Source organism: Triturus cristatus, chromosome 7 (assembly GCF_964204655.1).
Source record: "Triturus cristatus chromosome 7, aTriCri1.1, whole genome shotgun sequence".
In the NCBI taxonomy this organism is placed as follows: Eukaryota; Metazoa; Chordata; class Amphibia; order Caudata; family Salamandridae; genus Triturus; species Triturus cristatus.
The window spans coordinates 1625083377-1625109562 of record NC_140590.1 but is presented as its reverse complement, the minus strand read 5'-3'; the positions used below and the strand labels follow the sequence as shown (position 1 = coordinate 1625109562).

Here is a 26186-nt window from a genome sequence, read left to right as displayed (position 1 = left end):
AAGTTCACATGTTTTTCCAAAATTTTGGAAAGCACGGGCAGCAGTGAAATTGGGCGGAAGTTTGACAGAATCGTAGGGTCGGCGCCAGTCTTTTTTAAAAGGGGGACCACCATAGCACGCTTCCAATCCAGAGGAACGAAGGACTCTCGTAAAGAAGAGTTTAGAAGTTCTTTAAGAACTCCAACGACATCTGGTGAAAGCTGTTGCAGGATGTTAACAGGTAAGGGGTCTAGGGGAGAGCCAGATTTTACCCTGGCTAGGCAGTCAGAAAAAGATCCGTCATCAAGAGGAGGCCATATTGAGATCTTGGCTGTTAAGGGAAGGTGGCTCTCACAGGTAGTGCCAGACAGAAGCCTCTCGGTTTTAGCGGGAGTAGAGATAGTTAATGTGCTATATATGGTCTCAACCTTAGTGATGAAGAAATTAGCAACATTGTTACATTGAGTCGCATCAAGGGCGGGAGGCACAGGTAAGGTGTTAGATCCTGCTAGCTTCTTAACCATAGAAAATAATGCCCGAGGACGATTCAGTGAATTGGTGATGGTATTAGTGACAAAGGTGGCTTTCGCGGCCTTGCAGGCCAAATGGTAGATGTTGAGGGCGGCTTTGTAATCAGACTTACAACTGGGGGCATAGAATTTACGCCATCTTCTTTCCAAGTGCTTGCACTTGGATTTCATGGTCTTAAGATCATTGTTGAACCAAGGGGCGGGAGGGTGGTGAGTGAAACTGTGTTTGGGTACCAAAGGCAGTCAGGAGTTAATGGACATAGCTAACCAGTTTGACACTGCAGAGTTTAAGGATCGAAGAGGAAGATTGGCGTCCGGAAGATTCGCCATTAGAAGACTATTGAGTGAATCTAAATCTAGCTTGTTCCATGGCCTCCGACTGCCTAGATCACCCGTGAGGACAGGCGCAATATCCCCAGAGGTAGCTAATTGAAATTGAATAGCATAATGATCAGACCACACTAGAGGAAGGGCGGGTAAACTGCAGTCGAACGAAAGGTTGGACAAAATGGGATCTTGCAGGTGATCCGCCTGATGAGTGGGCCCCTGGTTTCGTAATAACAAATTGAGAGCTTCAAGGTCGGATAGAAGGGTAATGCTACCATTGTTCTGAGGGTCCTCTAGATGAAAATTCAAGTCCTCCAGAATAGTGAAGTTGGCAGCCTTCATTACAAAAGGGGCTACTAAGTCGGGAAAGGCGGACAGCCATTTCTTGGGGTTACCTGGGGGACGGTAAATGAGCATGCCAGATAAGGTCATTCGAGGAGAAACAGCGAGTTTAAACAGGGCAGCTTCACAATCTGGGAAAGGCTGAGGCTCTAGTTTACAGGAGTATATGGATTTAAAGATTACCGCAATCCCACCTCCTTTCCCAGTTTCTCTATCACTTCTGGTAATGACATAACCAGGGGGAAGGGCACTGGCAATATCTGGGCCTGAACTAGCATGGAGCCAGGTTTCAGTGAGAAACAAGGCATTGGGTTTCTATGTATTCAGAAGGTCAAATATATGTGCTTTATTCTTGGAAAGGGAGCGGCAGTTAATACTCCAGAAGTGTAGGTACTTGCCTATCTTTGGAAAGGAAATTTTGTGTGTAGAGGTGTCTATTCCTCTTGATACGGCAGTTACCCATTTAGTGTGCCTATGACCCAGCGCAAAGTTACCGTTAGGGCATATAAAACTACTTTGTAAAAGATTGCACGTGGTACAAGAGGAAGAAGCATTACCTCTAAGTGGCAGGAGGTCATTGGCAGCATAAGTAAGTAAATTGGAAGTGTTTATAGCAATTCGGGCATCATTGCTGGCCGCTGGGCGTGTCAGGTCGCGGACGGGCGAAGACGGGCTTGCCTCTGGCACGCCTCTGCGCGCTTGCATTGGGTCGCTTTTGAAGCAGCGAGGGCAGCGAGAAAGGCGGCAAGAGTGTCGCTCCGTCTGGCGGGCCCCACGTGACTCTAGAGTGGAACAGAGCACGAAATTAGGGCAGCGCCATCTTAGGGGTGAAAATACGATACAATGCAATTAAAAGCAACAAATTTAAAAGGAGAGCACAGCAAACAGAATCATGAAAAGGGAACAAAAGGTTCCCTGGTGCAATTTAGTTTTTTTAAATGCGGGTATGTGGAAACGTGCGCGAGAACTCTGCAAAACAATCTATCAGCCAAATAGCCAGCCGGTTACTCACCCTCACACTCATGTCATCATCCTTTACTCCTGTATCCTTATCCTCAGACCCTTGTGCTGCATCCTGCATCTTTACCTTCCCTTCCTTGCCTCCCCCCCTTCAGTGCTCTGATCCTTAACATACTTACCCCGACATAACTGCACGTTTCTCCTTTCCTAAAAGTCAATGTTACCCACTCCCATGATTGTACCGCCACCATTTCCTTTTTGCATGTGTCCTCCTGTTGTGTTTCCTCACCTTGCTTTAAGGTCGGGCCCACTCCAAAGCCTGCCCTCTTGATGCCAGGGTGAGGAGGTTACACCCACAGGACTGGGAAATCCTCAGCCTGGCAACATTCAGCTCAATCAGCCAGGAGCCTGTGCACTTAAGTGCATATCTAGCTCCTGGCTGCCTAACCTGAACAAGAAGAGTGTCTGTCAGACTGAGCTTTGCTCAGCCTGACAGACATTCTTCTTCTCCGGAAAAAGGTGAGGGGGCATGGTCCTTCGCCTGTATGGATGGGCCATGGCCGGTGCCACAGCTCTTCTTCAGGAGCTCATCTAAATAGAAAAATACAAGGTACTGGTTCTGAAGGGATTGTATTCATGTTAATCAAGAGTCACTGGCGGTAAGCCAGGATTAGCCACAAGGTGTGCAACGCTGAAAAAACATAATTCTAGCTACATAATGCTGAATGGCATTTTTTCACTAAAGAGGAGGGTCCAGCATCACACGGTTAGCAGCAAGTTCATTGGAGGAGCAGGGTACAGGCATCAAGAGGGCGGTGTCTTCTGTTGCAAGCAGCTCCCAGCACAGCACAAAAGGGGGAGGCACAGATGGTGAATGACAGGGACATGTACTGGGCGAGGACAGACATCAGACATTGTGAGCCGGGGTAAACTATCTCTGGCTAGAGCTGCGGAACTGGCTACCCAGGCAGCCAAACCGGTTTTGTCAATCCTCGTTCAATGCAGCTCTCCAGGCATAGCAGGAGGTGATAGTGGGTGCATACCTCCGCAGCAGGGGGATGTGACATGGATATTATTCAATGCAGTGGCGGCCGGCACAGGTAAGAGCGGTAGGGCGGGGTGGAGGTCGGGTAAGTCAATATACGACAGGAAAAGTAAAATTAAATTAAAACAAAAACAAAACCACTTACCTTGCGCTCCCCGCATCACCGAGTCGGCAAGCACAAGGTAAGTGGTTTTAGTTCTTTTTTAATTTAATTTGACTTCTCCAGTCGTATGTCGACTTACCTGATGCCCACCACGTCCCGCGCTGCCGCACCGCCCTTACCTGTGCCGGCCGTCACGGATTCAATGCCTGTTTGTCAGACTAACTTCAAACACTTTATATTTTGAGGTAGGTCTGTTTTCACCAATGATTTCTTTATTAGAGGCCCAACAAATCAATCCTACAGCAGTTTTTGTTCAGCTTTATTTTATAACAATACAGTAAACAATATCTATGTGGCTTTCGCTACTGAATACAATTTTGTTGATCAAAATATTAAAGACGCCAAATAAATAATTAGGTGCAAACATTTTTGTCATATTCACCAGGCCACAGGACTAAGACAACCCAAATGGGGACCGCCAATTGGACTGTAATTTTACAGAACACATTTGACCTTCCACACGAACTCTCAAGCACCTACACATATTTTTTTTAAGGGAATCCTGCGAAAATGTAATCCACATTGCCTAAGGAACAAGGATCCACTGACCCAGTAAACAAATCTCACAACTTGGGCATCATTATTGATTCTGAACTAAGTACAAACTCCCAAGCAATTAAAGCCACTAAAAGCAGCGTTGTCTTAATCCAAGTTTAGGTCACCATGTTCTTATTGTGATTCAGTCTATATTGCACTATGGGAATGCTACAGTACAATAGTATTCAAAGGAATGACTATTATACACAAGGTCATATGCCCAGGAACCCCGAGTTTATGACTTTTGAGAAAAAATGGTGGCGTCTGGAAGAACCCCGCACTCAACGGGTTTGGCCTTGCGTGACGTACTCAAGGGCAGTTTCACTAGGTGGTAGCGCCCTCTCTGTGGACGCATCCCGGAGCCCACATTGGTTCAGCTCACAGTCATTTCTGAAGCTAATTTTATACAACTTCACAAAGGCCTGTGAAAATCTGGTACTTTAACCAGTGACATGTCTTTCAGGCTCCCAGGCTTGTAGGCTTAATTTAGTAATACGTTTGTTTGTGTTTTATTTTTGTTTTTTTCTTAACATTAGCCATTGTGTCAATGATAGCATCAACATGTGCTTAGGGCATAATATGCAACATAACACATACAACATATAACATACAACAGACACAGCTACAACACACAATTTGCATTCAGGAGGACACAAAGGACCCCAGTTATAGAGCGGCATGCTAATTCTCCACAAGATGGTAGTAGACCCTCTCCCAGAGGGACAGGTGACTACTTTGCCCAAGCACTACATCATCAGGTGCCAGGAACTGCCAGTCTCCGCTAGTGTGATGGGTGGGAAGTAAGCACCATCCACTATGAATGGCAGTGCTACCGGGAGCAATCCCATCCAAGCTCAGCCTTATGCTCTGCCGGGCAAGATCAATGGTCTTGAGGATGTCGAAGGAGTTCACTCATTGGGCAATAGGAACTCAGGGCAAAAAAAAGCACAAAAAATGCCAATAGAGAACAACTTCATAGCTGTTTGAGGACTTTGATCCACATATCATCACCACATGAAGGAAACCTCTGGAAGGTTTCCACATGACTTAGTGGTATCTTATTTCTTTTTGTGGTGAGAAGGACCCTTGTGAGAGTTAAGGTTCAGGGCAAGGAGAGTTGAGATGGGGGTGCTGTAGGCCTGGTGAAGTGTGGGGGCATTGAGGTGGCGCGCCAGTGTGCTCAAGTTGTGATGGGTTGTTCGGTGATCTTACCCACAACATAGATGTTGTGGTGCAAGACTGGGCAGTAGAGGAGGACTGGCTTGGAGAGGTGACACCCAACGCAGGGCAGCGAATGGCCTGGGAGAGTGGTGGTGTTATTACGACCAGTGGTAACAGCAAGTGAGGGTGATGTGCTGAGCAACAAAACACACAACAGAGGTGTGTGTGTGTGTGTGTGTGTGTGTGTGTGTGTGTGTGTGTGTGTGCGCGTGCGTGCGTGTGTGTGCGTGTGTGTGTGTGAGTCAAGCATTGTAAGACTGCATGGGAGAGGTCTTCATTAGCCTGCGGTTGTACTGTAAGGCCTGGGTTAAAAACTGATCTGTGCACACCATGCGACAAGACACTTAAGAGCCACAACGTTGAGCATGTCCCTCAGATGCCCACTGATCCCTTACTCCATACTATGTTATCAGACGCACAAATAGATTGAGTAGGGAGAATGAGGCGGTGAAACAAAAGAGCGGTAAAGTAGTCATTTCACATTTAAAGCTCAATTAACAAAGTGTGAGTACTGAGCAAGAGGACAAGCAGCATGAAATAAGAGTTTCTAAAGATCCCCTACATAGACAGACAAAGATAGAAGATGACTGAGGAACCTGGGGTGTATAAGACAACATTTAAAGGAGTAGATGATACATTTTTGTTCCAGAAGGACACTATCAAAAAAAAGAACTGAGGGACGGGGAGCCATTAGAACCACTCCTTCCCCTAAACTCCCCCGTGCAAACCCTGTACTGAAGACGCTTGGAGGAATACTCTAAGAAGACCATTGCTCCACTAGGAGGGGAAATTCTCAAGTAAAATAAGCGTGTGACCAGCCTGATAGAGAGAGTGTCCACTTTAAGTGGAGCGGAAAACTAGGTGCCTGCACATGGACTTTCCCCGGTAGAGTAAGGGGATAGAATACACTCATGAAAATGAAGATGAGAAAGCGCACCTTCTGTTCCTTAGAATACAATGTCTGGAGAACACTGTACATTGACTCAGATTTTAGTCTTTAGACTAGACTCCTGGCTGGTGGGAAGAGCGAGTACCCCCAATCTTTTCATAACAAACTGGATTACAAAGAGTTTGAGACACGAGGTGGATGAAGACCTCATATTTTTGGCCAAACATTAAATGAAGAGCTACAGAGGTAAAACAATGAGGCACAGATCACTCCCATCATGACCTTAAGAGTCTTGGATGATGGAGGCTGGAAGATTATTGAAGCAATGAAGAGGGGCAGCCTGAGCTGCACAATTCTGCTCTACAGGCCATTGATGGAGGTTGTGAGAAGCTATGGAACAAGGTGTGTCTGGCCAGGTTTACTCCAGCCATGAAGCTGCAAATAATGTAAGTGAAACATAATTATTCTTTTGAGGTTCTGCAAGAGCAGAGGCCTTGGTACAGGGTGTCCCAGTGGCGTGTGATAGCCTGAACCTAATGGTGCGTGGTTCTTTGAATAATATTTGAAGGTTTTCCATTTTGTTGGGTTCTAGTCACACCTTTGTAAATGAGAAGGGAGGTACCATGGCGTACTAACCCACTGAATGAGTAAATTCTGATAACATTGATAGCTAACCTTTCCGCCAACTCTACTGTAAAGTGGGCCTGCGGTGAGAACTCCTCGTCTCTGAAGAACAAATCAAGAAGACATGATAAGGGATTTAGAAGAAGAGCAATAGAACGATTTCCTAGTTTCCTGACAAACACCGCTTTCACAAAAATGTTCCCAAGTAAATTTTGATAGGTCAAGTCTTTCAGAGGACCACCGCTCACTAACTGCTGGAACATGCAGATCTTAGCGTACTGAGCACCAAAATCAGCAAATGATGCCCCATTTCAATCCGAAACTGAAAATAGATGCTATTTAATGTACCCGATAAATTCTAAATCCCATAGCATTAGATTTTACAGTGTGAGATAAATTGCATGCCCTCCTTTGAGGGGGTAAAGAAGGGCCAATGTGGGCGCCATCTTGGTTAAGGAGCTATTGAGCCACCCTAATAGGGTGAGTGCTGTGCTGCAAACTTACCACGGTGGTTGTTCTATCACCGTTTTTATCTCAGTCCTTAGATGTGCCACAAGTTTTGCCACATTGTTTCTTCCTTTTCACAGAGCTTACCACTTATGAGTTCGACTAACCACCTGAGCATGTAAATGTGCATGTTATCTCTCCAGCGGCTGCTCCGAATGTTGTTCCTTATGATTTATGTTGTTTTCGTTTCTATTTTTATATTTTAGGTTGGTCTACTAATAAGGTACCTCATTGCTAGGTTGCTTAAGTGACACTAACACTGACACTAACTTGACACTAACACTGGAACCAACCACTGTGTAGATAGTATACATTTAGTCCTGAAGAATTGCCACGTGATCCCCCAGACACATTAGGCAAGAAACATGTCGACTGCTATTCCGTAGCCACCACTGTCCATTATTACAGTGGTGACACACCTTTCTGATTCTAGTTGGGACCAGTGGGCTCGCGGATTAAAATTGACTTGGAGTACCACGGTGCCCCATTTTAGCCCTTCTTGCACAACACCCCTACACCTTGCACTCAAATCTACCCTACGAGGCCCAATACCCACACTGCACCTAACGGCTTGGGACCAAAATATCTCTGTTAAAGAGCCTCTCACAGGGTGCCTGTCAGGCATTGCAGCGCCGGCCAGACGAGGAGCAAGTCGTTTGATGAAGCATGACACCCAGCCAGGTGTGTGAGGGCCCTAAATCCCTAAGTGGGAGACACCCTGTGTCCACCATAGGGTTATGAGGTTAGACCGACCAGGCCCATTCCTCTTCTTCTCTCTCTAAAAAAAACTGCATACCATGGTTGCTTGCCTGATCCCCCCGGGGATAGGTATGCTGGACCTACAAGCGCCTCTAGCCTCTCCCATTTTTGATATGGCTTTCTATCAACATGCCCAGGTTTTGGAAATTGATTGAAGGTTCCCTGGATAGCACGCTGTCCATCACATCTCACCTGGTCAGCTTGATGATACGACACAATATCGCCATTTTATGAATCTTTTCTATAATATACAGGAAAACATATAGTTGTTTATTTATTGTACTGTAACATTTATCTTTTTTTAAACTTTTATGGTCTATTTTAATCGATCGAATAAAGTTTACTATGACTGTTACACAGTACCAACACTCCATCCACTTTGGAATCTTAATATTGCTCTTTTAGTGTTGGCCCATAATGCATTTAAACCTGCGTCTTCCACCAATATTAATCTGGTTACACTGAAGCCAGTTTTAGTGCCAGTTAAGTATGCTCTGGTGCTGAACAAACCAGCCACACGAAGTAGCTATTTAAAACGCAACTACCTGGGCCTATAGTTCTTCCTAATGTCTTTACAGACTGATATAGGTGAAAAGAGTTTTCTTCCTTCCAAGCGCTATTGCAAATCCTGTAATAAATGAAGAATGCACTATTGGAAATAAGGATGCCTACGACAGTGAAGAGCATTCTCACAAAGGTTTTGATTTTGCTATGCTTCTCTTCTATAGTGACTTTTTTTTTTAATGCCCACTGAGCCTTTCACTTTTTGTTTTTTGTTTTTTGCTCACATGCACCAAACAGCACTTTTGTTCCCCCAGTCATGCTCAGTACCAGTTCCACTACAACCATTGCCGATGCTGTTTTTCGGTCTGGCTACACACAGCTTTGCCTATCAGCTCCAGCTCATGCCATCAGCAAACACTAATCAACAGTGGGTGGACTTTGGATGAGCCCCCTTCAGCCACTGCTTGGTTGAAGGGTCTTTTACATTTTTTTTTAATCAGCAAACAGATGTAGCACATCATACATTTTGCAGTGGAGACCGAAGAAGAAATTCCTCTGCAACACAACATATAGGACCCAAATGCAAACTAGAAAACAGTGTGGTATTCAAAACTCTATTTTCAAAATATTTCCAACAAAGAGAGGCATTAAGCATATTGTGTTGTATTGTAATTGCATTTATATAGTGCTTACTACCCCGGACGAGGCGTTGAAGCGCTTTTTCGGTGAGTAGCACGCTACTCCGGAACCAATAAAGGACTAGTGGTGAATTAGTATACTGAAATATGAAAGTAATTTGAGCGGTGGATATGTTAGTCAGTTATTTGGATTGAGAAGGGTAGAGGAGCGATAGAAGAGGAAAAAAGGTTTGCATTTATATTGCGCTTGCTACCCTTGACGGGGTGAGGAAACACTTTTTCAGCAAGTAGCACGCTACTTGGGAACCCATAAAGGATTAGTGGTGAATTAGCATAGTGAAATATGAAAGTAATTTGAGTGGTGGATATGTTAGTCAGTTATTTAGATTGAGAAGGATAGTGGAGGGATAGACGAGGGGAAAAGTTTTGCATTTATATAGCGCTTGCTATCCCTCATTGGGTGTTGAAGCGCTTTTTCGGCGAGTAGCACATGGTCCATGCCTTTTGCCTGGCCCCTTTGAACACTGCGTCATCCGGTCCCAGGGCATCACGGATACGCAATGGATGCTTTCCATTCAGTGTGCAGTGAGGGCTCCTAATAGAAAAAGAAAAAAATGGCAGTCAAAAGATCTCACAAGCTGCTGGTCTTATCCTGAATACACTCATAGTCACTTTCAAAGACAAAAACCTATTGCTGCTATTTTGATTCTATTGCTTCAGTGATGACATGAGGTCCTGCACCCTGTCTATTGTCCTCAGAGGGACAATGGTATATCCCCAGCCAAAACATACTACCCCACAACCAACCTACCGCTGCATCCAAAGGCCCCAGAGAACCCTAGACAACCATCTCCAGATGGAATGCTCTCATGAGCAGGAACCAACAAACCTTGCTCTTGCCAATTAGGACAATCTACCTCCTAAACCTATTTCTGTCCAATCCCACCAGGCCTGTGTCCTTGACTCGAATCCCCTGACCAAGCCCTGCCACCCAAGCTTGAAGTATGTGGACACATTATCATCCCCAGCTCCCAACTGCTAAAATATTCTCTTGTCGGACGTCTCAGTGAGAGACTCGCACACACCAGAACTGGAAGTCTTGCTAGAGTTTGGTGGTCCTCTTTGAGAGCAGTTCTATTCAAACCATGCTAGGACCCACTGACTGAGTTAGCTTTGAAATTTTCCAAGACAGCTTCCCTGCAGCCCAACTCCTCTGCATGGTCCAGATACTGTTTTCTGTAGTCTTCACTGGCTCAAGTTTCAATGGCTCTGGTCCCAGCATGTACATGCTCAAAGGCTAATTGAATCCTTGCTGCGGGAGATTACATTTTACTGAAATGTATTTCTTAGGGGGTGTTGGGTTTGTAGGGGAACAGAGCAGGAAGATATTTTAATATACAATTTTAAATGTACCATTTCAGGGAAGCTACACACTGTCCCACATCTGCCTTGCTTTTGGGTTTGTTTAGCATTTTCTGAGATTATTTAGGTACTGAATGCCAAAGGTGCCTTCCAAAGCCTCTGGTCAGAGCATGCTAAGGCCTGGGGAGGTTCTGGTGTGGCTGGACCAGCATCCCTCTTTTATTTACACATTCATCTGCTAGAAACTGTGCTAGGGGATTCTCAACACTCCTTTGCCTCTTCCCCCATCTTGCACCTTTTCTAAAACCTTCTGCTCCATACCATGAAGTTCATGCATAGTATATTCCTAGAAATGTGGGACTCGTCCAACGTTTTTTTCAGAAGGCTGTGTTTACAAATACTCTTGAAACCAAACAGAAGGGAGTTGCAGTGCTTTGCTGCAAGGAAGACAAGCCTTTGCAATGCAATAGGTCTCACATTTATGAGAGTTTGAGCTATTGGCATTATAAATGATCATACCTTTTATTTATGTGTTGTTTTTAAGACAGATAAATAAAAGGCATTGTCATTTACAATGCCAATAGCTTAAACTCTCGTAAAGGCATGACCTATTGCTTTGCAAATGTGTGCTATAACATTTTTTAAAAAGCATTAGGAGAGAGCGTGTCATGCCTGCACCAGCAGGCAGGACAAAGCTATTTGAGAAAATGGTGCTCGGGGTCTGTAATTAAAGCCTACCGAGCAACAACAAATGTAACAGGGGGTGTCGCCATGGGAGGTTACACAATTAGACAAGGCGGTATTAAGGAGGGACTACTAAGCCTTTTGACCAATGAACAGCCACAGATTACAGTGGACAATGACACAAGCCAATGAGAAATGTGGGCGGAGAGTGGCGGAGCTTCAAGTCCCTACCTCAATACAGCATGCCTCACTGAGAGGCGCACGGCTGCCCAGGCTCGACCTAAAAAACGAGCGACCACCCATGCAGCCATGCAGCCAAGACAGAAACATGGAAAAACAAATGAAGTTCGGGGAGGAGGATCATAAGTCCTAGTTGGATGATAAAGCTGTATGTTTTCCTGAATATAGAGATGGCCTTTTTGAGTCAGGCTCTGTGAAAGAGACAAACAGCCTTGAGCAGAGATCCCTGATAGGGAACCAATGCAGGGTTGTAAGATGAGATGTAACAGAGTGACGTGATGGAAGCTGAAGAACCAACCGAGCTGAGGCATTTTGGAAAGACCTGTAGCTGAGACAGTAGGTATTCAGGAAGGCCTGGTTCCAGAGAGCTGTCACAGTCCAGATGAGAGATGATCAATGCCTGGAAAATGGTTTTCCACATAGTGTCGGGCAGAATTGGGAGTGATGTCAGTAAAGAAAAGCAGATGAAGACTACTTCAGAGAGCTGACTATTGAAAGTCAGATCCTTATCAACGCGGGAATCAAGATTTATAGTAGTGGCAAAAGGGACTAACCAGGTAGCACCAGTAGAAAGTTCTGGCTAAGCTTTGGCACCAGTGATGGGAACCAACCTTTACAATGCAGTCATTACATCGCACTACACTTACAACACAGTCATTACATCACAACATCCTTTACAACGCATGTCACTACAACGCAGCCGTTACATTGCATGTCACTACAACGCATGTCATTGCAACGCATGTCACTACAACGCAGGCATTACATCGCATGTCATTACAACGCATACCATTACAACGCATAGTACCCCTACACTATCCAACACTTAACCTACTGTTGCGCCCACTGGAGTTAGAATAGTAATTTTTACCCCTACACTATCCAACACTTACCCTACTGTTGCGCCCACTGGAGTTAGAATAGTAATTTTTACACCTACACTATCCAACACTTACCCTACTGTTGCACCCACTGGAGTTAGAATAGTAAATTTACCCCTAGACTATCCAACACTTACCTTAAATGCAATGTAATGGTATGCGTTTTAATGGTATGCGTTGTAAAGGTATAGCGCAATGTAATGGAATGCGTTCTAAAGGTCGTTTTTAAAAATGCGATGTAGTGGCATGCGATGTAAAAGAATGCGTTGAAAAGGATGTTGCGATGTAATAACTGTGTTGTAAAGGCATGCAGTGTAAATGTATGCGTTGTCACGTCATACATTCCCAGTGATAGTTGTGTTGAGTCTGGTCAAGCTCCGCTCCCCTCTTCTGGTCAAGCCTAGGCACTTCCTGGCCAAAAGTAGCATGTGTATTAAAGAAACCTACCCACCTGCCAATCTGAAGTTTGAAAATGTTTCTTAACAAACAGAAAAGAAGTCAATCCATGAATGAGAGAGTTGGACGACAAAGGGACCCCTTCAGCATGCCAATGAGCTTGAAGCTACCCAAGCAACAAACACAATTTGAAATGTATTCATACATAAGATACCAATAGACATCATGTGAGGAAACTTACGCAAATGTTCTGCACAGGTGAGGATCTGAAGTCATGGGAGAGTACAAACAACCCTGAAACAGATACAGAAATGTAAGCTTTCAGCATTGACCAATGAATTCAGAAATGTCTTTCCTTCAGTGCCAGACCAGAAAATGAGGCTTTAAACACCAGAGATGGACATAACTTGAGGGCATATGTAGTACTGGGTGGAAAATGGCTACAGTAGGTATGTTAAGGCAATATTATTTGAAATGGTATAATGCACAACTGCTTTGAACTAACATTGTGCTCCTGTAAGTCTTCCCTGCAAAACCCTGCTGGCACTAATGCTGTGTTCCTTCTATGCAAACTCTGCTTTGTGTTACTTCTTTGCTTCCAACAGCTCACAATCAAGGACTATCCAGCACAGACAGAACCAAGAATTAGTCTGTTGTGACCCATTCCTTCCCTCCATGTGCCTACCAATGAGAATCAGCCTCATGCCAATACAGTCAGCTGTCCTGTTCACCAGCCTGGAGACTGTTCTCCAAGTGAACCCCCATATGGATCAGCATATCATGTTCAGGTGAGTAGTTTGTGTGGTACACCTTTACTGTTGTGTTCTTTATTTGTTGTTATGTTGTTGTCCCCCTTAGTATCCATGAGAGCCAGTCAGCAGTCAAACAGCAGACACAAAGGCCCACAACCTGGAACCAAAAGCTTCCTAGGGACATTCCCACATCTTTTCTCCACTCTGCCCACTCCAGTGCCCATGATACCACAATGCATAATGATGGCATCAAAGTAAGGGAAGTGATGGAATCTATGCTGCTTCCACAATGGCCCCCTGAACAGCAGGTTAGTCGCCTTGGGTACGACAGACCTCTAGCAGCTACCCAGGGCTGTGTTTCCTTTCTGCTGACTTCAGAGGGACATCTCGTAAAGACCTCTGGGTGGCTGGCAGAATAAGGATGAAATAACAAAGAAATTTGGTTTGTGGAATGATGAGGAAGGAGTAGTGTCATCAGCATAAACAATATGTAATTTACTTATGGACATGGCTTATTGCAATATTGGCAAGTGAAGTGTGTTGGATGATTTGTTAGCAAATGGAAAGATGCCGTATTACTGAATGATGGTGCGAATAAAGGTACGTACTCAAAAAAGTGATGGTGAAAATCTCATATGCGCTAATGCCTACTTAGTGACCTAGCACCCAGGCCTTCTAAGCAATGGTGCAAACCTGTTGGGAATCTCAAGATTGTGGAGTGTGCATCTGAACAAGCTCTCAAGATGAATGACTTATGGAGCAAACCTGGACATGCACCAAGAATCACTGAATGAAGGGGCAAATCTAAGCATGTACTAATGATGACTGAGAAAGAGACGTATTTACGATAATGAGGAGTAGTGAATGATAGTGCAAATCTGGAAATGAATTAAGGTTTTCTAAGTGATGGGGTAACCTGAACATGAATAATGATGGTAGTTCCTGACAGATCACGGCCACTAGGTCATGATGGAGCCTACCTTTGGCATATTGATAATTGTGTAAATAATGTGGGTATTCTTGGCATAGCGGTAGTAGCTGTCTAAAGCTGACGCTGGCATAATAATTGCAATTGCTGTTATTTTATAACACTATTACTCCTGCTGCTTGAGGCTTCGGCCTGTAAGATTAGTGTACCCTATCTGTATTCATCCCTCATTAATCCATTCATTCACTCACCAATTCATCCAATTTCCATCAATATAGTCACTTCCTGTCAACACAGTGTTAGGGTGGAGCATCTGCAGGAGGTAAGGATTCTGATCTTGTCCACGAATACTCCACCCTGTGATGCCTGCCCTAGAACCCTGGATTGAATGCCGCAAGGGCCGTGAAGTTCCCGGGGGGAAACGGAGTAATCGAAGCGAAGCGCAGCACAAGATGGGCAGTTCTTCAGAAATGTACTGGCCCCTCAGGGTTGGTGCGGTTATGGCAGGAGTACAGATGGTAAAGTAGGAGTACAGGATAAGGCTACAGTCAAGCCCTGAATTCTCAGGCCTTGAAGTATAGAAGCATTCCAATACCAAGCAAGCCTGGGTGGAGTATCAGGGAAGTATCATAGCAGCAGTAGAATGGTCCACTTAAAACGTATCATTTGTCTTCGCCCGGTGTTTCAAAAGGTGAACTGCGACTGGACCCTAGGCGCACCTGGATAGCGCTTTCAGATCCACGAACGCCGGAAGAACTTTTGGCTTCCAGGAACAGACTTTGGAAACATCCACAAAACTCTCAGGATAAACCTCCAAAGAAACACAAAACCTGCAGAGAGAACACAACAAAGGTGTAACGACATGCATAGTGTGTGACACAACGGGAACAGGAACCCTACAACGGAAGATGTTGCGAGGCATTAGTTCCATCTGGCTTGGGATACTTACCTTGCCCAGGAAGTAAACACCCTTAAATCTAGAGGTCTTTGATGCAGACGGCTGTAATTGGTCCTCTTCTCAAGGTGACCCGAGAAGTCCCGCCTCCTCGGACCCAGCCTCCAAATGCCCATCCTTCAGTCTCCAACCAGCCCATTGCCTAATTCCCAAACTCATGTCTGTTCTTAAATGTATGAGGCCCATTCCATTTGTTGTATGCCTCCTTGCTTACTGGTTCTGCCCCTCATATTCTCCATGCCCTAGTCCTCATATTCAACCATTAATCGATGAACTCTCTCCCTAAGTCTTTATCCACACAATAAGTCACCTATTCATCCACCCACGTGTACTGGCCCTTGGCGCTTTCTCTGATAAATGGCGCTTTTTCCATATTGTCACACTACAGCTTGTACAAGGATGGGCAGGAGAGGGGCTCTCACTCGGTCACTGAACAGAGGCTAAGTAGACCTGAGCGCCTACCCTCAAAGCCGAGCACCTGACCACCAGCTGGATTCCCACAGGCTGTTCTACTCTCTCGGGTTTCACCTTATCCTTGAATGCAATGGTGCCTCCTCTCTCCCAATTTTAATTTGTGAAAAAAAAAACACTAAAACCTTACAAAGCATTTTCTCCCCTGACCAGCAGACAGGTCTGTTACCATCTCAGATGAGAACTGCCAGTAATTAAACATTACAGTTCCTAGGCGAACACATTTACTCAGTACTGTATCCTCGAGTTCCCTGGCACGATTCTCTGTGACTAATCACAACTTTCCTTCCTGCTGACTTCAAGCAAACGATGCGATATAACTCACGCACCAGACATGTGCTTCTAAAGATCCCCTTGACCCCTTAGTCAATTAAATGAGACACTCTTCGAGATAAAAGCCCACGGCAATCTTGTCCAGACTTATTAATATATGTGTTTATATATAGCCCTTTTATTAGTTCCTTATCTCGGTTTGAGTTAATGTGTAGCTACCTTGCTGCACAGCTGCACACGCCTCTGCAAACCAACATTACTTCCCAGGCCACTGTGTAGCTTTAGTTAGTGAACTGTAGTGTGTCAATCTTTCCACCCCTGTGAGTAGGTGCCCTCTGTGAGGGCCCGGGGCCCTACCTGCTGGCTTGTTAGCTTCCTGGGGGGGTGTTGCATCCTTCACCAGTGTTCGTTAGTGAGAGCAGTATCTCACAGGGGCACCGTTTATGACTCTGTACCACACTGAGGCAAGGGATGAAGGCCAGGGTGCCAGGCACCTGGAACCGATCCCATGATCTAACCTGGGAAAGGTGCCATGTAGGTTTATTGAAATAAACTCTACCCTGGGGCTGCTCTTGTTAAGGCATCTGTTGGGGAAACTGATCTGCGGCTTCTTCCAGTTTTTAATCCCAGCTCACCGTTCTCCACTAACAATTGCCCCTCCCCCACAGAGCTCTCTTTGTCTGTCGGGTGACACCGCCCACTCCCCCATGGATCACACACCACACTGTGTATGACTCAGCTATTCGTGGAGCCGTCGCTACCAGAGCACAGATGCACTGGGGAAGCACTCACAAGGGAAGGAAGGCCCTGGGACTGGAGTATGCAAACACTGATGCCTCTATCATAAACAAACATGCTGCAGGTGGGCGAGCCAACAAATTAACAGGGAGAGCCGAGCCAGGGGTCTGGCTCGGGCCTTAGAGCCCGTGCACGATCCGAACCCTGAAAATATCTGCTATGTAATCATACAACAAACATTAGGTATCATATAATATAGTCTCTTCAAAGTTCAAACAAGTGTGTTCTTTTAACACGTGGGAGCTTTATTACTAGGGCACCTTGTAGCGCGGCACTGAGTACTTATTACAAGTGATATTTGTGTACAACTGGTAGTCTGAACTCCCACATTTGAAAGGGCTTTAATGAAGAAAAAAGAGATTTGGTGAAATAAAATATTTGCCTACGATCACACAATTTAAGCGGAGAAGCCGCGATTTATCCAGGTTTTCTGATTCCACTTTGTACAAATCAGCCAGTAAATGGCTAGCTAATTGTCAGTTCTTATGTTAAGGGTTTGTTTTTTATCTCTTACTGCATGTTTTAAATACAGCGCAAACTCGACCCCTATGCCGAGTGGCTTTACACGAGCACCAGTTACATTACCCAAGCTCATGTGCATTTTTTTACAGGCATGGGGAGATTAAGGGACTTTCCCAGAATCAGGAGATGTTGAGTGGAGACTCGAACCTGGCTGCCCAGGCGGCAGCTCTCACCGTAACGCCACGCCCTGGGTAGAGGAGGGAAGGCAGAAGCCACAAAAAAGCTCAGCTCGTTATGGGCTCGAGGAACCAAAAGGATCTGGATCCGAGCCAGAGCCAGGGTTCAGACTCGATCTTTCAGTGGCTCGCATGCAGAGATCATACTCAGACTAGAGCTGTACCACTGCCCCTCCAGCAGGAATCCAACGCTTGAACTACAGCCCTGCCTGCCCCATCCAACGAGGAACTAAACCAAGGGATTCTAATATCTTACACTATTGCCTGACCCCCTGGGCCTTGGCATGTGTACGTTTCTCTAGAGCAAGGCTCTACCATAGTTTGTGAATCCAGTACATGATGACCGAGTCTTCCAGGGTAGGGGTCGGACTCTGCCCCACTCCTAAAATGTGTACTATCAACTGTTTCTTGAAAAATACAACTTATATTACATTTTTAACCCGCAATCTAAGCCAAACAATGCTGGATTAAGTTTTTCCACCCACCAATATTTTTTTTGTGCGCCCATATTTAGAAAAAGGATAGTTTTCATAGTTTCCAAATAGCCCTGGTGAAACTATATGTCTCACAAATAAACAATACAGCATAACTAGAAATGTTGCCATAGTATACGGAAATGGTCAAATAATATAATAACACCCATGCAGAGCACAAGTCTTGTGAAAAATCTGTGCAATTTGGATTGGATTGGACAGGCTCACATCTCTGCAGATGGAATTCCAGAACTGTATTGGTGATGTGTATGCAACATGCCACTTTGAGGTCCGATTTCTTTTTATGCCTAAGAATAAAGAGTTTCCGAGCAAAACAGTTGCAGAATGATTTGACGGCCACATTCATATTATCATCACCCTTGATATGTTATGGCATATAGTGGTTTTTAATTGCGACACTTAAACAATTCAAAACAAGCATTGGCAAAGCCAATGGGTCTCGCCTTTGAGACCTTATAAGTGTTTAGCCATGAAGCACATTATCCCCCACTCGCATGCCCACACACTCCAACCACAACATGTAGCATGCTGGGACCAGCCGGGCACATTTTGCAAGAAGAAAAGTGAACAGACAAGGCCTACTTTTGTTGGCCACAAATAACAGAACCAGGAGAAGTACAGCATCAGACATGGGTCAGCTTAACATCTATGCAGTCTGTTGTGTTCCATAGGGGCATCATTATATTATGCGCATCTAATTTACATTACTGCTCTGCAGGGCTGTTTCTGCTGTTCTTCTACAGAACAGAAGCCTGAGCACAGGCTCGGGCGGGTGGGGGGAGTGGGGGTGCACAGTCAGGAAGAGATGAGAAGACCTAGGATGATTTGGGGAGAGGGCCGGCGTCCTTGTGTTTTCTCATGTTGCCAAACAGTTTTTGTTTAAAAACAATGCTGCGCCTTGGTGCTTACAGGGAACCTTTACCAGGCAAGCGGTACCTAATGTGGACTGCAACGCGTTGGAGTTGGGGGAGCAATGTGGCATAATGTGCGTAGGTCGATGACGACAGGCCGCAGGGGCGGTTCTTCCTCAGGAGCGGAGGAGCGTCGGCCCGCCTGCTGCGAGCCAGCAGGCATACACAAATAAATAAAATGGATGTCAATGGCATTTTATTTATTTGCCACCGCACCGGCTCAGGCTGTGTACAGCGCGAGGGTGAGGGCGGCTGAATCATGCAGATGCAGGATGACAGCACTAGTCTACAGTGCGCATGCCAGATTGACGGGCCGTCTTGCGACAGCCAGCCCGACATGCGCACTGGAGACACAGCAATCCAAAGGCTGTGTAACAGCCTGGGGATTGCTGGCACAGGCCCCCAGCCTCAAAATGAGCACTGGGTGAGCCTGCTCCCACCAATCCTGGGGCTGCTTTAACAGCATGAGAGCAGCTCCAGGATTGGTTGGAGTTGCTTTCTACGAGCAGTAAGGAATGCCTTCCTTTTCTAGCTCGTGGACAGCAAACTAAACTTCTGCGCTGGCCATGTCCTGGGATTTTAGCTAGGCAAAGGTACTGGAATAGACATTGATCAGGAATAGGTGGACATCATTCGCAGTTATCTCACTGGACAGTTTTTAGAGCAGTTTGTTAGTTCTTTAAGCCAAACGATTTTGCCCAGGCAAAATTTTGCTTTCAAACTGAAGATTCATATATGCACCATTAAGACACCGCCTGTCAGTGTTTCCTGGTGCAGGCCTCATGTTACCTGCTCATTGAAGGAATAGCTCTTGTGGTGCTGAATGGTGTGGTCGACTATTTTGCACCTTCGGCATCTGCTCCAGCGATGCGGGACTGCAGGTGGGGGGCACTCTTCATTCACCCACTGGGGCTGAAAAGCGTGGCAGGTGCTCCTTTCTGGCAATTCCAGCCTGGCTTCAAAGTATTAAGGAAATAAATAACACCATTAACATTTATGTTCTAATTTAATATTACATTTTCATACTTCTTCTTTGGATGCCAAAATCCTCCTCAGCTTGTTTCTGGCATATCTAGCTCTCTCACCTACTCTCTGAAGAAATTTGGCATTCTCCATCTTTGTTTGCTATTAGAAAGTAGCAAGGCGCCCTACTCTGTTATGGTGGGTGTGGCGGAATGTGATAACAGGGCCTTTCATTGCCTCTCAATCTATCCCTAAAGACTTCTTAAGTAGCCAATCACCTCTTAAATGGGCGCCTTATATGTGGTCTGATTGGCTGTCAAAGCCGAGACCCGTGGGGATTACTAAAAGCAGTGGGGAGATAAGCAAAGCCTTCACAGCCTGCAAATGACGTTTGGAAGAGCTGCTTAACCCTTTGACTGCTGGGGGCGGGGCTGACAGACCACGTGGTCTGTGGCAGCTGAAGCCCTTTTCGGCCAATGGGCGTTGCCGGCTGCTGGGCAGCGATAAGTAAGATAAGGGCGCATGGGGGTGAATGTTTATGACACATGTTAGGGAAGGTCTCAGGGTGGAGATGTTGGTTAAAGGAATTGGATCCTTTATTTATTTAATTCATTTAATGCATTTTTATAAAGCACGGACTTTACCCAAAGGTGTCAGAGCGCTATACAACAGAACCAGTTATGTTACATGAGAGACATGTTACAAAATATTACGTTACAAAGAAAGCAGGACACAATATCAAACACAGCAAGTAAGAAGAGGTAGAGAAAAACATAGAAGGCAAGAACACAATATCAAACACTGCAAGCAAGGGTGAGGAATGTATAAGAAAATATAAAAAATTTACAATGACTAACGAACTTCCTAGAGGGGTCTGAGAATGAAGATATTAGTTCTGAAAGTGTCTTTGGAATAGAAGAGATTTGAGGTCAGATTTGAAGATCCGGATAGAGGTGGTGGCACGGAGCAATGGAGGAAGCGAGTTCCAGATTCTCACCGCATTACCTGAGAACGATTGAGCCATCGATTTTTCCCTTTTGAGGGAGGGGGGCTCAAGCAGAAACTTTTCCGAATTCCGAGAAGGTCTCAAGCCTCCAGACAATTTCAGTTTATTCGCCAGATAGCGTGGGGAGGAAGTGTGCAAGGCTTTGTGGGTGATGCAGGCCGTTTGGTAAATAGATCTTGCCTCGGTGGGAAGCAAATGGAGAGAAGACAGGATAGGAGTGATGTGGTCACTTAGTTTGGACCCTGAAATGAAGCGAGCTGCTGAATGGAGGACGGATTTGAGGGGGGAGAGATGAGATTTGGGTAGGCCAGTTAGAAGAGAATTGCAATAATCCAGTCTAGAGAGAACTAGTGATTGGACCAAGGTTTTTAGGTCTTTCTCCGTGAAGAACCGACGAATCCCGCACAGAAGGCGCAGCTGATAACGTGCGTTCTTGGCAATGGAGTTGATGTGTGAGATTAGGTTGAGTCTTTTGTCAAGTATGACACCTAGGGATTTAGCGCTGTCAACAATGATGGGTTTATTGTTGAGTATATTCAGCTGATCCATCCAGGATTGAACAGGAGGCGGGGAGAGAGAGGTAGATAGGAGGAGGAATTCAGTTTTAGAGGGATTGAGAATGAGTTGGTGAACTAACATCCAGTTGTGAATAGAGTTGAGAGTAGAGTTGAGTAGAGAGAGATCTTGTGAGGAAGACACCTTGAGGTAGATTTGAGTGTCATCCGCATAAAGATGGTAAAAGATCCCAGATTTACTTAGGAGGTTCCCTAATGGTTCCAGATAGAGATTAAACAGAGTGGGTGCAAGGATAGAACCTTGAGGGACGCCTTGACCAACCACCAATGGAGATGAGAGACTGTCCGCTATCTTGATAATTTGGGATCTGTCCGAGAGGAATGAGGGAAACCATTTAAGGACTGTGCCTTCCACGCCCATTCTCTGTTGAAGAGTGTTAAGGAGGGTGTTGTGATTAACGGTGTCAAAGGCTGCAGAGAGGTCAAGAAGAATCAGAAGGCACGATTTCTCAGAATTGAGTATATGCAGCGCATCATCAATCACTTGCAGCAGGGCTGTTTCAGTGCTGCAATTTTGAATAAAGCCAGACTGGAACACGTCAAGGAGATTATTGTCCATAATGTGTTGGGAAAGTTGTTTTGCAACACATTTTTCTGTCATTTTTGAAAGAAAAGGGAGATTGGTGATGGGGCGGAAGTTGTTGAGATCGTTTGCATCTGCGGAGGTTTTTTTTAGAAGAGGGGTAACCTGTCATGTTTTGAGGACAGCTGGGAGGGAGCCTTGACTGAGGAAGAGATTAACTAGCCTGGTCCAATAAGAGAGAGTATTGGTACAGAAATCAATGGCGATGACACTAGGGATGGGGTCAGAAGAATGGTTGGAGGGTTTGGTTTCGAGGATGCACTTGAGGAGGTCCTCTTCCGAGATGGCGGCAAAGTTCTGCCAAGTGACTAAGGATTTTCGCTCCTCAATGGGGGTTGGGGTGGGTGACCTGATCCACCAGAGATTTTACCTTTTCATAAAAGAATATAGCGAATTCAGTTGCTTTCTTTGAAGCATCCTCAGGTTTGATGGTTTGGGGAGAGCAGTTTGGGTTTTTGATGAGGTCAAAAAGTTTTTGGGGTCTGTTTTTGGCTGAGTCGAGGAGGGATCTGAAATGAGATGCTTTTTCATGAAAGATGTGCTTGTGGTATTTGGATCTTGCCGAACGTAGATGAGAGAGATTGGAGGTAGATGGAGATTGTCTCCAATGTTTCTCCAAGATTCTAAGGTTTTTCCTTTCATCATAGAGAGCTTTATTGAACCAAGGTGCTGAGGGGGGTGGGTCTTTTTCTTTTGCTTTGGAGTGGAGCAACATTATCGATTTCGACTACTAGGATTGAGAGGCAATGGGAGGTGAGATTGTTGACATCCGCGTTAGGGTCTAGTCTAGGAAGTGAACGCATAGCAGAATCACACAGAGTCTTAAGATCAATGTTTTTAGTGTTGCGGAACCAGGTAGAAGCCCTTTTGGGTTGGCCGAGAGTTATAACGTGCGAAAGGTGAAAACGGAAGGAAATGAGGAAATGGTCTGACCAGTCTACATGGATAGGGGGAGCAATGGTAAGCAGGTCTGATTTAGAAAAAACAAGGTCCAGATTGAGCCCTTGGCGTGTGTAATTTCCGAGCAGTGCTGGACAAGATCGTTGGCTGAGAGAAAGGTGGCAAGTTTGTTGGCAGCTGAGTCTTCCAAGGAGCCCCAGTGGAGATTGAAGTCACCTAGGAAGATCTGCCTGTCACTTTGAGAATATTGGTCACTAATAAAGTCGGTGAGTTCCTCCATGAAGGAAGAGCAGTTACCGGGCGGGTGATAGATGACATGGAACCTGAAGGGTGAGCCGTGATGTACTTGAAGCTCTAGGGATAGGCATTCAAATGTGCGGAAGAAGATGGTAGAAAAGGCTTTCATTTGAAGGGAGTTTCTGAAGATAATAGCGACACCTCCCCCGAGCTTGTCTGTTCTGTCGTTTCTGAGGATAGAGTAGTCAGTAGGTATCAGAATATCAAACAAAGTATGAGAAGAGTCATTAAACCAGGTCTCAGTGAGGAAGAGCATGTCAAGATTGTAGTGGGTGATAGTGTCAGAGATTTCCAGTTTTTGTTTGGTTGCAGATCTGCAGTTGTGGAGCACACACTGTAGCTCTGTCGCAACTGTTTTGGTGATGTGAGTGTTTGGGCTGTTAAGGGGGATAGGGATAAGATTCTTGTATGAGGGTGTCAAGGAAGAGGAGGAAGAAGGCTGGTTAGTTCTGACAGAAGAGATGGTCTGAATAGTGAATTGTGTAGAATTTTTAGGAGAAGAGAGTGGAGGGGAATTAACGTTGGTAGTCTTGTAGCTAGCCAGTAAGTTGGCGATATCTGTGGAGGACAGATTGTGGTTGGCTTTATTGGGGCGCGGGAATAAGGAACTCCTCTGAAGATTATTAGGGAAGGGGGATAACTTAGCACTTAAAAGTGAAATGGCTGCTTCAAGCTGGGAAATGGAAGAGATGGGAGAATCAAGTTTATTTTCCAAGGAGGAGTGGGCTGAGCACGGAGTGCTGGGTGCCTTGATAGTTAAGGGAGGGAGTGCAGTAGGCGAAGGAGGACAGGTGGAGGTGGGGGACCGAGGGTAGTATTGGGGTGAAAGGGTAGAAGGTGGGTAAAGATGGTGGTAGAAAGGAGTGGATGGAGTTACAGTGATATATTAACTGGTGTTGAGCAGAGGTGAAGAATAGAGATCTTAAGTAGGAGGAGAAAATTGAGAAGTAGAGAGGGAGGGCGAGAGGTGGAGGGGGTCGTACAGGGAGGGGAAAGAGGGGGGTCAATGGAAGGCCAGAGGTATGGGGAGATGAGAGGAGAAGGGCTGAACAGGGAGGGAAGGGAGGGGGGTCAATGGAAGGCCAGAGGTGTGGGGAGATGAGAGAAGGTGCTGGCCAGGTACCATAGGCTATGAAAGGTGAATGTAGGGAGACAGGCACTAGGCAGAGGGGTGGGTTGGGCTGAATGGTAGTTGTAGGAGGAGTGAGGGACTGTAAGGTCAGAGGGAGGGAAGAGGACGGAATTACCGAGAGGGGAGACAGGGTTGTGAAGCATAGGAGGAAGAAGGGGAGGTTGAAGAGAGATGGGAGGTGTAAGAAAAGAATTAAGGGTACGAGGGAAGGGGAAGAGCAGAAAGGGATGAGGAGAAGGGGGGATGAATGGGGGAGGGTAAGGAGAGTTGATCGGTAGATCAGGTTGTAAGAAAGGTGGATTAAGTAGGGGAGAGATGGGTAGGATTAGGGGGCAGGAGATGGCATTGGAATATTAGAGAGATGCCGGGTGGGGAGGGGAAGCCGGAGGTAAAGCAGATGAGATAAGGGGAAGGCATAGGGGTAGTGTGCAAGGCGAATGCATAGGGTTTTTTGTGGTATTGCTGCAAAACTGTTCTGTTAAAGCGGCCCTCTGCACTTAATTCATGGGCTGAGACTGACGTGGGCCTCCTCCCCGGAACCACTATTGCAGGAGCAATTAAGACGACCTAATTACTGACAGTTGGCGCCTGCCATACTTCAATTTCTAATTCTATTCTTAATGTAAAATAATAATTAAAAATACATTTGAAAAAAAGACCACGCTTGCAGTAATGCATCGAAAGACAGACAATACCCATTTTGGGGTTCGAACTCGCGAGCAGCAGTTCCTTGCTGATGCTTCCTGAGCTGGCGCTGCACAGCAAACACACCTCTTAAGTCTTTACAGGCTGAAGGGACGCATCATTCAATCTTTCATTTCCTGAAGGTAAACCTGAATCTTGTCTCCACATGACACTGAGTGCAACCGTAGAATTAAAAGGGCCGCGTTACAGTGGTAGACTGTTCTTCATTCTTGCTGCACTATTCATCTATGCCATGTACTGTAACAGAGGATGTGACTTAACGACCAGAGCCACCGACTTTAGAGCTGGAGAACCAGGTTCGAGGCTCGGCATTGGCCCAACATCCTGTGATACTGGACAAATCACTTAATCTCCCCGTGCCTACCAAAAATGATTGCGTCCTTGTGTAAGGTAACTTGTGCTCGTGTAAAGTGCTCCAATACCTTCGGATCGAGTTAGCGCTATAAAAAAAAAAAACGCCCCCCAAAAAAAACGAAAAAGTCACAAACACCATCGCTGTTTTCAGTGACTGCCCCATTCATACAAACCCGCACACACATACACATTCGCTCATCAGTGAGCAACAATGTTCACACAAAAAAGCTAGATCTATTGCTTTGCCAGTGCTTGTTTTATTTTACAATGAGCACTCCGTGGGAGTACATGTTGCTTCTTTCTCTAGTGTTTCCTTATATGCCCTATCTTCACTCATGCTCTCTTGTTTTCTTTCCTCCCCACTCCCTGGTGCTCCTCATCCCTAGGGTGACCAGTTTTTCTCAATCTAAGACCAGGCAGGGTAATCACAGACATAAAACAAGCACTGGCAAAGCCAGTAGGTCGTGCTTGCATCGTGAGCCCAAAGACATTAAATAAAGACTCAGGGCCCGATTCACAGAACAAACTTAAGACAAAATCCTAAACTTAGTACCATTTTGGTATTCACAGAATGCACTTACTACTTCTGGTATTCACAGAATGAACTTACTACTTTTGCGATTCACAGAATAAACGTACTACTTTTGGTATTCACAGAATGGATTTACGACTACTAACTTTACGTCCGCACTCGGGCCGGAATTTCCGGCTCGGAGGCGGAGCTTCTGGGCCGGAGGCGGGGCTTCCGGGCCGGAGGCGGAGCTTCCGGGCCGGAGGCGCAGATTTTGGCCATGGCTAAATCT

The 26186-nt window shown here is 45.6% G+C and overlaps 1 long non-coding RNA gene across 1 annotated transcript in view; it reads right to left on the bottom strand.

The window, feature by feature from the left end:
- Positions 1–9135: 9135 nt before the first annotated feature.
- LOC146812562 (uncharacterized) overlaps positions 9136–26186 on the bottom strand; it is a 29732-nt gene continuing 12681 nt past the window's right edge. Inside the window, exons 3-4 of the long non-coding RNA XR_014965953.1 lie at positions 12830–12882; positions 9136–9620 (exon numbers count right to left, since the gene is read on the bottom strand). This is a non-coding gene — a long non-coding RNA (uncharacterized LOC146812562). The remainder of the gene's footprint in view (positions 9621–12829; positions 12883–26186) is intronic.